This window comes from Eumetopias jubatus, unplaced genomic scaffold (genome assembly GCF_037043125.1).
Source record: "Eumetopias jubatus isolate StellerSeaLion01/CBP00866 unplaced genomic scaffold, mEumJub1_p1.0 scaffold_4, whole genome shotgun sequence".
Taxonomy (NCBI): domain Eukaryota; kingdom Metazoa; phylum Chordata; class Mammalia; order Carnivora; family Otariidae; genus Eumetopias; species Eumetopias jubatus.
Genome location: NW_028274810.1, coordinates 162,906,647 through 162,917,387, shown reverse-complemented (window position 1 = coordinate 162,917,387; position 10,741 = coordinate 162,906,647). Strand labels below are relative to the sequence as shown.

Genomic DNA, 10,741 nt, shown 5'->3' with positions numbered 1-10,741 from the left:
GTCCTGGGATCGAGCCCTACATAAGGGCTCTGTGCCGGGCATAAAGCCTGCTTGGGATTCTCCCTCTGCCTCTCTGCAGCTCCCCTCCCTCTCCTAAAAAAATATGTATATTAGTCCATTCTCAATACTTCTTTATTCATTTTAATCAATTTTAGTTTTAGCTACAAAATATTTTTAGATAGATTTATTGATCTATTTTTTAGTAACTTTGTTTTTTTAAAACACAGAACTTAATTTTCTATGAGCAAGATTGTATAAATAGTTTAGGTAACTCTCAAAGGCTAGTCAACTTGCTGTGTGGTTTAATTCCAATATAAATATCCCTAAGGGCATAGAAATAAGAAAGGCAACCCAAGTATTTTAGGACTAAGGATGTTTTTGTGGGCTAGCTTGAAAATGTTTCTATTTTCAATAACATTTTCTTTTTGAAGAAAGGCTGATCACATTAAATCACATTAAATCAATATGCAATAGTTCTCTCCCTTGCCTCAATTATAATGGCTACAAACTCCCTAAGGATTTAAAAAAAAAAAAAAAATGGAACAGATTCTTGCAGGAGACCCTGGCCTCTTTAGAGAAAGGCTCACTAAAGAATATGTAGATAATAATATATTGAGAGCCAGAAGTAAGTTAGAGTAATAATCTTCATATCAAAGTTGAGGGAGATTCTATAAATATCATTTTAATAGATACGGTGACTACTAGGCCAAACCATTTCTAGTGGTGAGTGATAAAAAAAAAATCCAATGCATATTAAATAGGGTAGCTGAACACAACTGAAAAGTCTAAACCTAATCTGTCTTCAGACGTGGTTTGACCAGTGATCCTAACCAATTTTTCAGCAATTTTTTTCTACCCTCCTCTGTAGCAGTTTCACCTGTAAGCCAGATTCCACCTTGATGCGACAGAAATGTCTGCTGCACCTGGGTTACATAGCTTTCTTTTTTAATACAGGAAGAGACTATTTCCTACAACCAATAAATAAGAGTCTATTTTTCCCTCTGATTGGACCATCCTTGAACAAATCACTGCCACCAGGGGAGTAGCATATACTTGTATATATATGAGTTACATAGAGCAATACCATACATTTCAAGGGTCAAAAATATTTAATAATATTTGTTGTTGCTTTTTTTTGAAAGGCATGTATTTGAGTGTTATTAGTATGACAATTATGGGTCCTTGGCTTCACTAATCTACCTCAGATCTTATATTACCAAGTTTCTCTGTGATTCTTGGTATTCAGCTACGAACTGGAAATCTTCTACTTGCCCCCCAGTCACTATTTTGTTCATTGTAAGGATGGAAGTCAAGAGTAACATGACAATGGCCACTTAGTTTTAGATTTGTAATGTGTGGATCCTTAGCAGAATAAGCAAATATCAGTTGTTGAGTATCTTTTGGAAAATGCATTTAACCATAGACATAGAACCTTCTAGGATCCTTTTGAAGACCTCATTCCCTGCTATTTGAAGGCAACTAAAATGGTCATAATGGAGTTAAAAACCCAAAGACCATGCCCTCAAAATGTGTAATTGTGCTTTAGCCATAGTCACTTATTAAAGTTTTGTTACATTTTGAAAGTAAAACACTGCATTTATCAAGGGCACTCTTTCTTACTTACAAACATTTTGAAGCCTGTAGCAGCAACACAGGAGGAGGGGCAGAGAGAGAGAGAGAGAGAGAAGTTTAAGCAGGCTCCACATCCAGCATGGAGCCTGATATGGGGCTCAATCTTATTACCCTGAGATCATGACCTGAACCAAAATCAAAAGTTGGCCACTTAACCGACTGAGCCACCCAGGTGCCCCTGGACAGTTCTTGATAATAGATTTGAAAGTGAGGGTTAATGGAGTTGTCATAACTAGTCAATCAATCAATCAATCAATCATTCTCTTTTTAACCAAAGTAGTATTTCTGTGGCAGTAATAGAAAAAGTATATTATCCCCCCAAAACATTGTATCCACCAGTCAAGTTTTAGAAATAAAGTGCTTCCACTGATATTTATACACTTCTAATATAAGTGTTTATGGGTTCAATTAAGAAAACATTATCACTTTCTATGTCTGTAAATTGGGAAGAGGTATAACTGGTGTAAGTACTTCCTAGAGTTTTTGTGAGAAAGTAGCTGGTTCAGAACCAGGTACTAACTCAGTATTCAATAAAATAGACTAACATTATTTTGTTGCTATTATTATTTTTACCTTTCAGTTTGTGCTTTTGTGGCATAACCAATCTATATTTCCAGTTTTATTGAGATGTAATTGATATACAGCACTGCATATATTTAAGATGTATAGCATAATAATTTGATTTACATATATCATGAAATAATTACCACAAGTTTAGTTAACATCCATTATCTCAGATAGTTACAAAAAATTATTTTCCTTGTGATAAGAACTCAGGATTTACTCTCTTAACTTTCATTTATACCAAAAATATGGAACATGTCACAAAATTGTGTGTCATCGATGTAAGAAGTCATGCTGATCTTCTCTGTATTGTTCCAATTTTAGTATATGTGCTGCCAAAGTGATATTGTACTGTTTACAATATATACAAATATTGTATATATATGTTATATATAAGATGCTTATTTCAGTAGACCTTCCATCTTTGTCGGACAAAGCAATTCTTTTCAAGAAATTATTTCTTAACACTGAATTAGGTGGTGAGGAAGTGAAATTACGTGGTGTATTTTAGCAATCAACAAAAGACGAGAGTCTTTCTGAAATATTTATTTTAGGTCCTAGAATTTAAACATTGGACATTTACTCCTCCTGATCATGTTTTAAGATCAGACAATAAACAATTTGATTTGACATATTTCCTCCTTCGTGTTTCATACATCTCTTAAAACATAACAAACAAAACATAACAAACAGGGGTAGCACTTAATGAGAATCTGGAGAAGGATGTATATAAATAAACTGAATTTCAACTTGAAAGTTATTAATTGTTCCTTGGTATTAAAATAGATGTAACATATTTATTATAGGATCTTTCTGCCAAATAAATGCAGCCTATTTCAAATAATGGCTTCACAATCACAATAATATCTTAGTTAAGAAAGCCACATCATAGCCTAAGTGTATCCATATCACTATTTTACTAAAAATGCATCTAGTTTATTAAATGTTATATATTTCTAAATTTCTAAGACTAAATTTAATTATGCATGGAGGCAAAATTTTCCCCCAAATAATGTTATTTTTGAAGTAGTTAACCTTTAACATAGGACCAGCTTCTTCTTAGCTCAAGGGCTTTTTCCTAGTTCTTTTCAGCATACTTTATATTTACCTATTTTCCGTTCAAATAAGTGCACTTAAGCGGATATATCGTTTTCCCAGCCTACAATAGAGATAGTAATCATCTACTTCTACTAATTTGCTTACCAAAAAAAAATCTTTCAGCCAGATATTAATAGGTTTTAATACACCGAGGACTCATATTGACCCTTAAAACAGCAACAGTAATATAGTAAAGCATCCACCTTAGTTACAAACTCCAAGTATTTTAATTGCCTCCATGATAGGTATAGTTGACTCCAGTTTTAAATGTCATTGCTGGTCAGGGTAGTTAATAAGCTTTTTCCCCCCCTTGATTATTTCCTAAGTGATTCAGGGTTTGGGATCTGAACACTCCTACTCAGAGCAAACATAAAATAAATAGATAAAGCCTAATGAGCGCAAAGCTGGGTCAAAATGATTTCATTATAAATCTTATATCACTGTAGCTATCCTCATTCTCACTTTTAGAAAGTTTTTATAAAGCAATAAGCAAATTTTTATCATTTCTGAAATTAAATCAGTCATACAGTCAACAAGTATTTGCTGAGGAATGACCGTGTCAGACACTTTTTTAAAGCAAGCAGTGGTGGGGGCGCCTGGGTGCCTCAGTCATTGAGCGTCTGCCTTCGGCTCAGGTCATGGTCCCAGGGTCCTGGGATCGAGCCCCGCATCGGGCTCCCTGCTCGGCGGGAAGCCTGCTTCTCCCTCTCCCACTCCCCCTGCTTGTGTTCCCTCTCTCGCTGTGTCTCTGTCTGTCGAATAAATAAATAAAATCTTTAAAAAATAAAAATAAAAAAATAAAGCAAGCAGTGCACAGGCAGGCAAGGACCTTGCTTTAGGGGTGCTTACATTCTGGAGAGAATCTTAGATGGATTTCAGATTGAATAGTCAGAAAAATAAAGAAAACCAATATATTATTAAACAAGATAACTTAGAGAAGTGATAGTGTTACTAAAAAGAAAAAAAATACTTTTGTGACGCACTGAGGGGATATCTTTTAGATTTGGTGGTTCAAGAAACTCTTCTCGAGGGGACATACTGGAAATGATATCCAAATTATGCAAAGTACTTGTCTGTGTGACCAACTGGAAGCAGAGCGTTGCAAGCAAAGGGAATAAAAAATAGGAAAGAAATGATGGAATATTTATATTTCATTAAAATGTGAACCACAGAAGTTCAATGACATTTTAATTTTTGAAATGTCTGAAGATATACCAACACAGTGTTTCCCAAAACAATACTATGTGTGATGAACTCTTGACATTTTCTATCATTTCATTTTCCAAACAGGCTGATTACAACCTACTAAATTGATTTTTTAACCCACCAATGGGTTTCAACCTGAAGATTAGAAATCTTGTTCTAAAAGTCATTCAGCGGGGCGCCTGGGTGGCTCAATCGGTTAAGCGACTGCCTTCGGCTCAGGTCATGATCCTGGAGTCCCGGGATCGAGTCCCACATCAGGCTCCCTGCTCAGCAGGGAGTCTGCTTCTCCCTCTGACCCTCTTCCCTCTCGTGCTCTCTATCTCTTTCTCTCTCTCTCAAATAAATAAATCTTTAAAAATAAAAAAATAAAAGTCATTCAGCAATTGACATAGCCTAATCTATACATCGAAAGCAAAAACAACTAGGCCAATTTCTATAGGCTAATTAAAGTTATTTATCCGTTCAGGAAAAAAAAAAAAAGGTAGTATAGTTCTTCAGTGTGTTTCACAAACACTAAATTGAGAACAAAAACGAAGAAGATATAACCAGAATTATTCTTTTCTTTGCCTGACAGCACGGTAATTTTTTGTTTGCAAGGAAGGCAATGCTTATATTTAATGGGGTAGTAGAAAGATTTCCATACTTATAAGAAAAGCTCATTTTCTTTCTGGTCACTCCTGGCACCAAGTATTGGTCTCAATTATCCCTTAAATGCAGAAAGGAAGCATCGAAGAATTTAACAGTAGAGAACTCTTCAGAGAATTATAGTAGAAAATCAAAACGATATTGGTTTAAAAACTTTGTAACAGCGATCTAATATTTACAAAATAAGCTTTTAACAGTAATACTTGAAATTTTTGCTTTAATTTATCCTTAAAATTTTAACTATCTCAAGTAGAAATGTCACATAGTAAGTTATTCCAAAACACAGTTTCACACAAATTTTGGCTTCAGAATACATATTTACACAAATATTTGATGTTTTGGAATCTACCCACAATCCACAATAACAAAAGTAAAGTCATAGTTTGAGTATATGGGTTTCAACAGACTGAAAGCCTGCCTTTATGCTGCCTTCCTTCTCAACTCTGACCCTAAGATGCCTTATGTTTCTCATTTGTTACACTGAAATAATTTTTAAAAATTTGTTACACATACCTTGTAAAAATAATATCGTATAAACCAGAAAGTCTAATAAGTGCTTCAAATTTATGTTGGAAGCATGCAGACCCTGGCATTTATCATAGGCAAATCCTGGAGCCTTGCAAGATGTCTGTTAATTCCCTGTGAGCGGGCCCAGTAGTCTGACTCCTGTGCCGTTCTAACTCCTTCTTGTCTACTCTGGGTCACCCTGAGCCAAGCCACCAACTCTGCTATAAACCTTTACAGACTTTAGTGTAGACTTAGAAGGTTATGTGGCCGGGTCCCATCAGGAATCCCACAAACTTCCCCCATCGGCTGATTCCACCCGGCTTATTGCATCTAAATTTCCAAATTCCTTCCTATGGAATCCACAAGCTGCTGCCCTTGCCTTCAGTGGAATCATTTTACCACACTCCAGGCCTCTTGAATATAAGATATTCCCCACCACATGGCTTACCTTGAAGTTCACTGACAACAGGAAATCTCTTCTGTAACAGAAATTCTCAAACACTACTATATATATATATATATATATATATGTATATATATATATATATATATACACATGTATTGAGAGCAGCTTCTGCAGATCTGAGAAGGTGCTGGATAGATTGGATAGATGTCCTTTCACTTTTCTCCAAGGTAACCTTCACTTTTCTCCAAGGTAACCTCTACTTTAAGCTCTGGTTGAATTGCAGACTGCAAGCACTTCAGTACTTAAGGAGGTGAAACTTTCAATGAGTCTATAAGGCTCGTTTTAGTGGCATAAGGAAGAAGTATCCAAATACTTCCATGGTGGGCCACGAGAGCAGAAATCTACCCTGGTAAACTGTTTTGTTTTGTTCAAATCAACTTGGTTGAGGTACAATTTATATTGAATAAACCACATCAATTTTGAATATACAGTTTCATGTGTTTTGACACATTTATATGCCTGTGTAACTACCAATATAATCAAGATCAGAACATTTACATCACCCAGAAAAGTTTTCTTTTGTCATTCTACCAAGTAAATTTTGAAAAACATCCTGAGGTGTTTTTTTTTTTTTTATTGTGTTATTTTAACATAATTTAGAAGAGAAAGAAAAAAGGATTTACTTATTTATATTCAACAAATTCTCAAAAATTTCCTCTTAAGTTCTTACTTTATTTCCAGCAAACAGTTCTGCAGTTTTTAAAAATGAGGGGTTCCATTTAACTCAGGACCACTCAGCAATGGTAACTGAGTGTGGTCTCACATTCCCAGAACTCAGTGCATTTTATAATTGAATTTCTATTTTTTCCTTGAACAGTCTACAATGCCCTTGTTTTTTCCTCACAGATTACAATTCAGCATGTTTCAGCATTCTGCTACATGAGTAACAAAGTATAAAGCCCTTGATCTGAGGAAGCAGCTAAGTAAATATCAGTTGGTTTCCAAAAACTAGTCATATGACATATTAAAATAAACCAAATGCCCAGCCTCTGGTTCATCTTAATTCAAGTATTCCATAAATTGGCAATGGTCAAAGGCATAGTTACAAAAAAAAAAAAAATCAGAAGATTTAAAACTTTTTTCTCTCATCTCTTGCAGTGAACCTGACTTGCAGACTTCTCAGCACAAAGTACATTTAATAAAACTTGCCTTTTGAATTGAAAAAAGTGTTAAAAACACATATTTCTACATTATTTCATTACAGGAGTGTATTTGTGGCAAATCAAGCCCAGCTTTTTCATGTTTAGAACAAATATGTAGAATTCCTTCCTGGAGAGTAGTTAAATCCTCCTGGGGAATGTAATCTAGAAAGTGGAGACAGTGTGGTTCATATATTGGATATTCCTCAGTACAGGGATAGACTTAAATCAGAGAAGAGAATCAAGAAGTAGTTGGAAATATGAATCTGAAAAGAATCAGGGACAATTAAAAGTTCTCAACATGGAAGCAACACGTGTCCATCAGTAGACAAATGGATTAGGAAAATATAGTAGATAGACCTAATGGAATATTATACAGCCATAAAAAAGGATGAGGTCGTGCTATTTGTGACAACGTGGATGGACCTGGAGGGGATCATGTGAAGTGAAATATGTCAGACTGAGAAAGGAAATACCATATCATTCCATTCATAAATGGGATCTAAAAAATGAATAAACAAACCAAAAGCAAAATCAGAGCTATATAGAAAACAAACTGATAGTTGTCAGAGGGTAGGCAGGTGAAGAGTTGGGCGAAATGGGTGAAGGGGTGAGGGAGACACAGGCCTCCAGTTATGGAATGAGTATGTCATGAGAATAAAAAGAAGAGCATAAGGAATACAGTCAAGGATATCGTAATAACAATGTAATGGAACAAATGGTAGTTATACTCGTGGTGAGTACAGCATAATGTTTAAACTTGTCAAATCACTAAGCTGTACACCTGAAACTAATGTAACATTGTGTGCCAACTATATTCAAATTAAAAAGAAATAAATAAATAAAAAGAAAAGAAATAAATAAATAAACCTCCTCACCCAGGTAGAGGGAACTAATGTTATATTGATCACTTCACACTTTTAAACACTTTTAGGAATAGGTAGACTCCATCACCCTACATGCTTTCACTCCTTTAGAACTCTTAACCAGGCACATTCCAAACCTGGCTCTAACAAAATCCTGGACAAACAATTTTAATTGTAAAGCTTTTCAAAGAATGAAAACACAGGAGTATTAAAGACTTTAGGAATCAACCACATGCTTTTGTTTGTCGTATTTTTAAAGATTCATTCTGCATGCAGCTATCCATTCTTCCCAGTTTCAAGCTACCTACAAATTTGTTAAAAGTGCCTTGCAATTTTCCATCCAAATTATTCATATATTGTGAAGAGAAGGGAGGAGGAGAGAGCCCTGTGACTCACAATTGGATTCTTCTTTCTGGATTGCTAATGGTCAGCAGCTTTGAACAAAGTCATTTTGCTACATCCAATCTATCAAATTTATAAGCATGGAGTCAAGGTTTTTCATCACAAGAGACCTTGCCAAATGTTATTACTATACTCTAATCTTTTCATCTAATAATGTTGTTGAGAAAGAAATGAAATTTGCCCAAAATTGTTATTCTTAGTGAACCCATGCTGGTTTCTAGTTATCATCATTTCTTTTTCTAGATGCATGGAATGACTATAATTTCTCTAGGTAATTTTATGAGAAAATGTGAATTCTGAAATCCCTCCTAAAAGTTTTCTTCATCTCATGTGTCACTTACAGAGAAGACACCCTTAAAGAATCTCCTTGTTTTCCTACTATTTTTGTCTGTATGTCTTTTGCTCATGAGAATGGGGGAAGTACAGCTCTTACCACACCAACTTCTCCACTCTTGCTTCTAGACCCTGTCATCCTTCTTATTATCGTGGGAGCCAGGGTGGCTAAAGCAGAATGAGAGAGGAAAGTGGTGGAAATGAAGTTGGAGGGACATACAGAAACCAAGCCCCCAAAGGGACCAATGTTTTAAGAGTCGTAAGAGATTTTTTTAAAGAATTCAAGCAAGTGATGGTATAATCTAATTTTATCTGGTTGACTGAGAAAAGCAAATTTACTATATTCAGGAATTGCATTTTCCTATTACCATGACTTGGTTTTATAAGATTGCCTAGCTGGAGAAGGTTGCAGGAGAAAGGTAGAATCCAGAAGACCTACAATGGCCTTTACCATCCTTTTGCATGAAGCTCAGTCAATGGGAGTTTAAAAATTCTTGTCTCATTCTTGCCCCCTCTTTATTCCAAATGTGCTCTGTATTCTATATGATACTTAATATGTGCATTGCTTTCACAGAAAAGGAAACAAATAGGAAACAAATTTAGACTAGAGAAGCTGTACCCAGGCACATCCTCCTAATGCAGGCGTCCTGTCTCATCTGACCCCAAGAGAGAATTCTAATAATGTTATCGTTTGATTCCCATTTCAGGCACTTTGCATTTTTATATATGCTAAAGAATTCAGCAAGTCATCCAACTGGCATTAGCAATAGGAAAACTTCCTTTATAGCACAGGTGTACAAGCAAACAAATTCTTTCTGTGCTTGAAAATTGATCCTTCAATGTAGCAAACTTCTCAGCAGCATGCTGAACTGGCAAGAAAAGGGAGAAGAGAGCACATCTGTCAGGTAGAGGGAACAGAGGGCGATCACTTCTTCTCCCCTTCCAGCACAGTCAGGAACAGGTAGTGTCACCCTGCACTGCCTTTTCCCAACCATGCTATGAATTTGGATTTGTTAATAGCAGCAATAAGGCACTGTCTGTGTGTGTGTATGTGTGTGTGTGTGTGTGTGTGTGTGTGTGTGTGTGTTGTTAGGAAAGAGAGACAGAGAGGGAGGGAGGAAGGAAGGAAGGAAGGAAGGAAGGGCAAGAAAAGCAAGCAGTGGGTATTAAATCCTGTGGCTAGGGTTCGACACATGTAACTAGCGGTTAGCTCTTGATATCCTGGAAAGATAACCTCATGTCACTGAGGCCATAGAAGGTGCCCATGGGTTGTAAATCCCTTTGAATAGCAAACAGTGCCAGGAATATACCCGAGTAGTATTAAAGTGAATAGTTAAACATCATGCCAATGGCCAAACTCAGGCTATAAATGTATCCCTGGAACCTGGCTGGAAGTCCTGATATGGAAAGAACTCTCTTTTGTAACCACCTCCAGGCCTGGTTATGCTTTGTTCTGCCAATGAGTCACCAAAGCTCAGATTCCATATTTAGAAATTAAATCATCACCTTCCTCTTAAAGCCCACATTTTTCAAATGTTGTCAAAACCCGAAGCATAACTGAGTTACGTCAAACAGAGGTTAATAACACAATTTTGCTAAAATGGAACAGATTATCTGGCATCTAAGCCCCTTCAACCCACAGTTCTTTATAGCATATCTCTCTGTTCTCATAAACCGTGGACCTTAAACAAAAATCTTGTGGTAGATGATCCCTTTGATGCTGATTTGTCAACCATTTTCAACATTTAATTCTTTCTTCAGCCAAATATCAGTGCTGCAAAACTGTAACTGAACGCAGTGTAGCTACTTTGCTTTTCTTTCAAATATTAGTATTACGCAGCAGAAGCCAAGCAAACAAGCCCAGACAGCTCTCCAGCCTCTCT

General features: G+C 36.0%; 1 non-coding gene across 1 annotated transcript; it reads right to left on the bottom strand.

Moving 5' to 3' along the window:
* Positions 1 to 2,438: 2,438 nt before the first annotated feature.
* On the bottom strand, positions 2,439 to 2,540 carry LOC114216917 (U6 spliceosomal RNA). The gene has a single exon (XR_003610875.2). It is a non-coding gene; the product is annotated as a U6 spliceosomal RNA (small nuclear RNA).
* Positions 2,541 to 10,741: the final 8,201 nt, after the last annotated feature.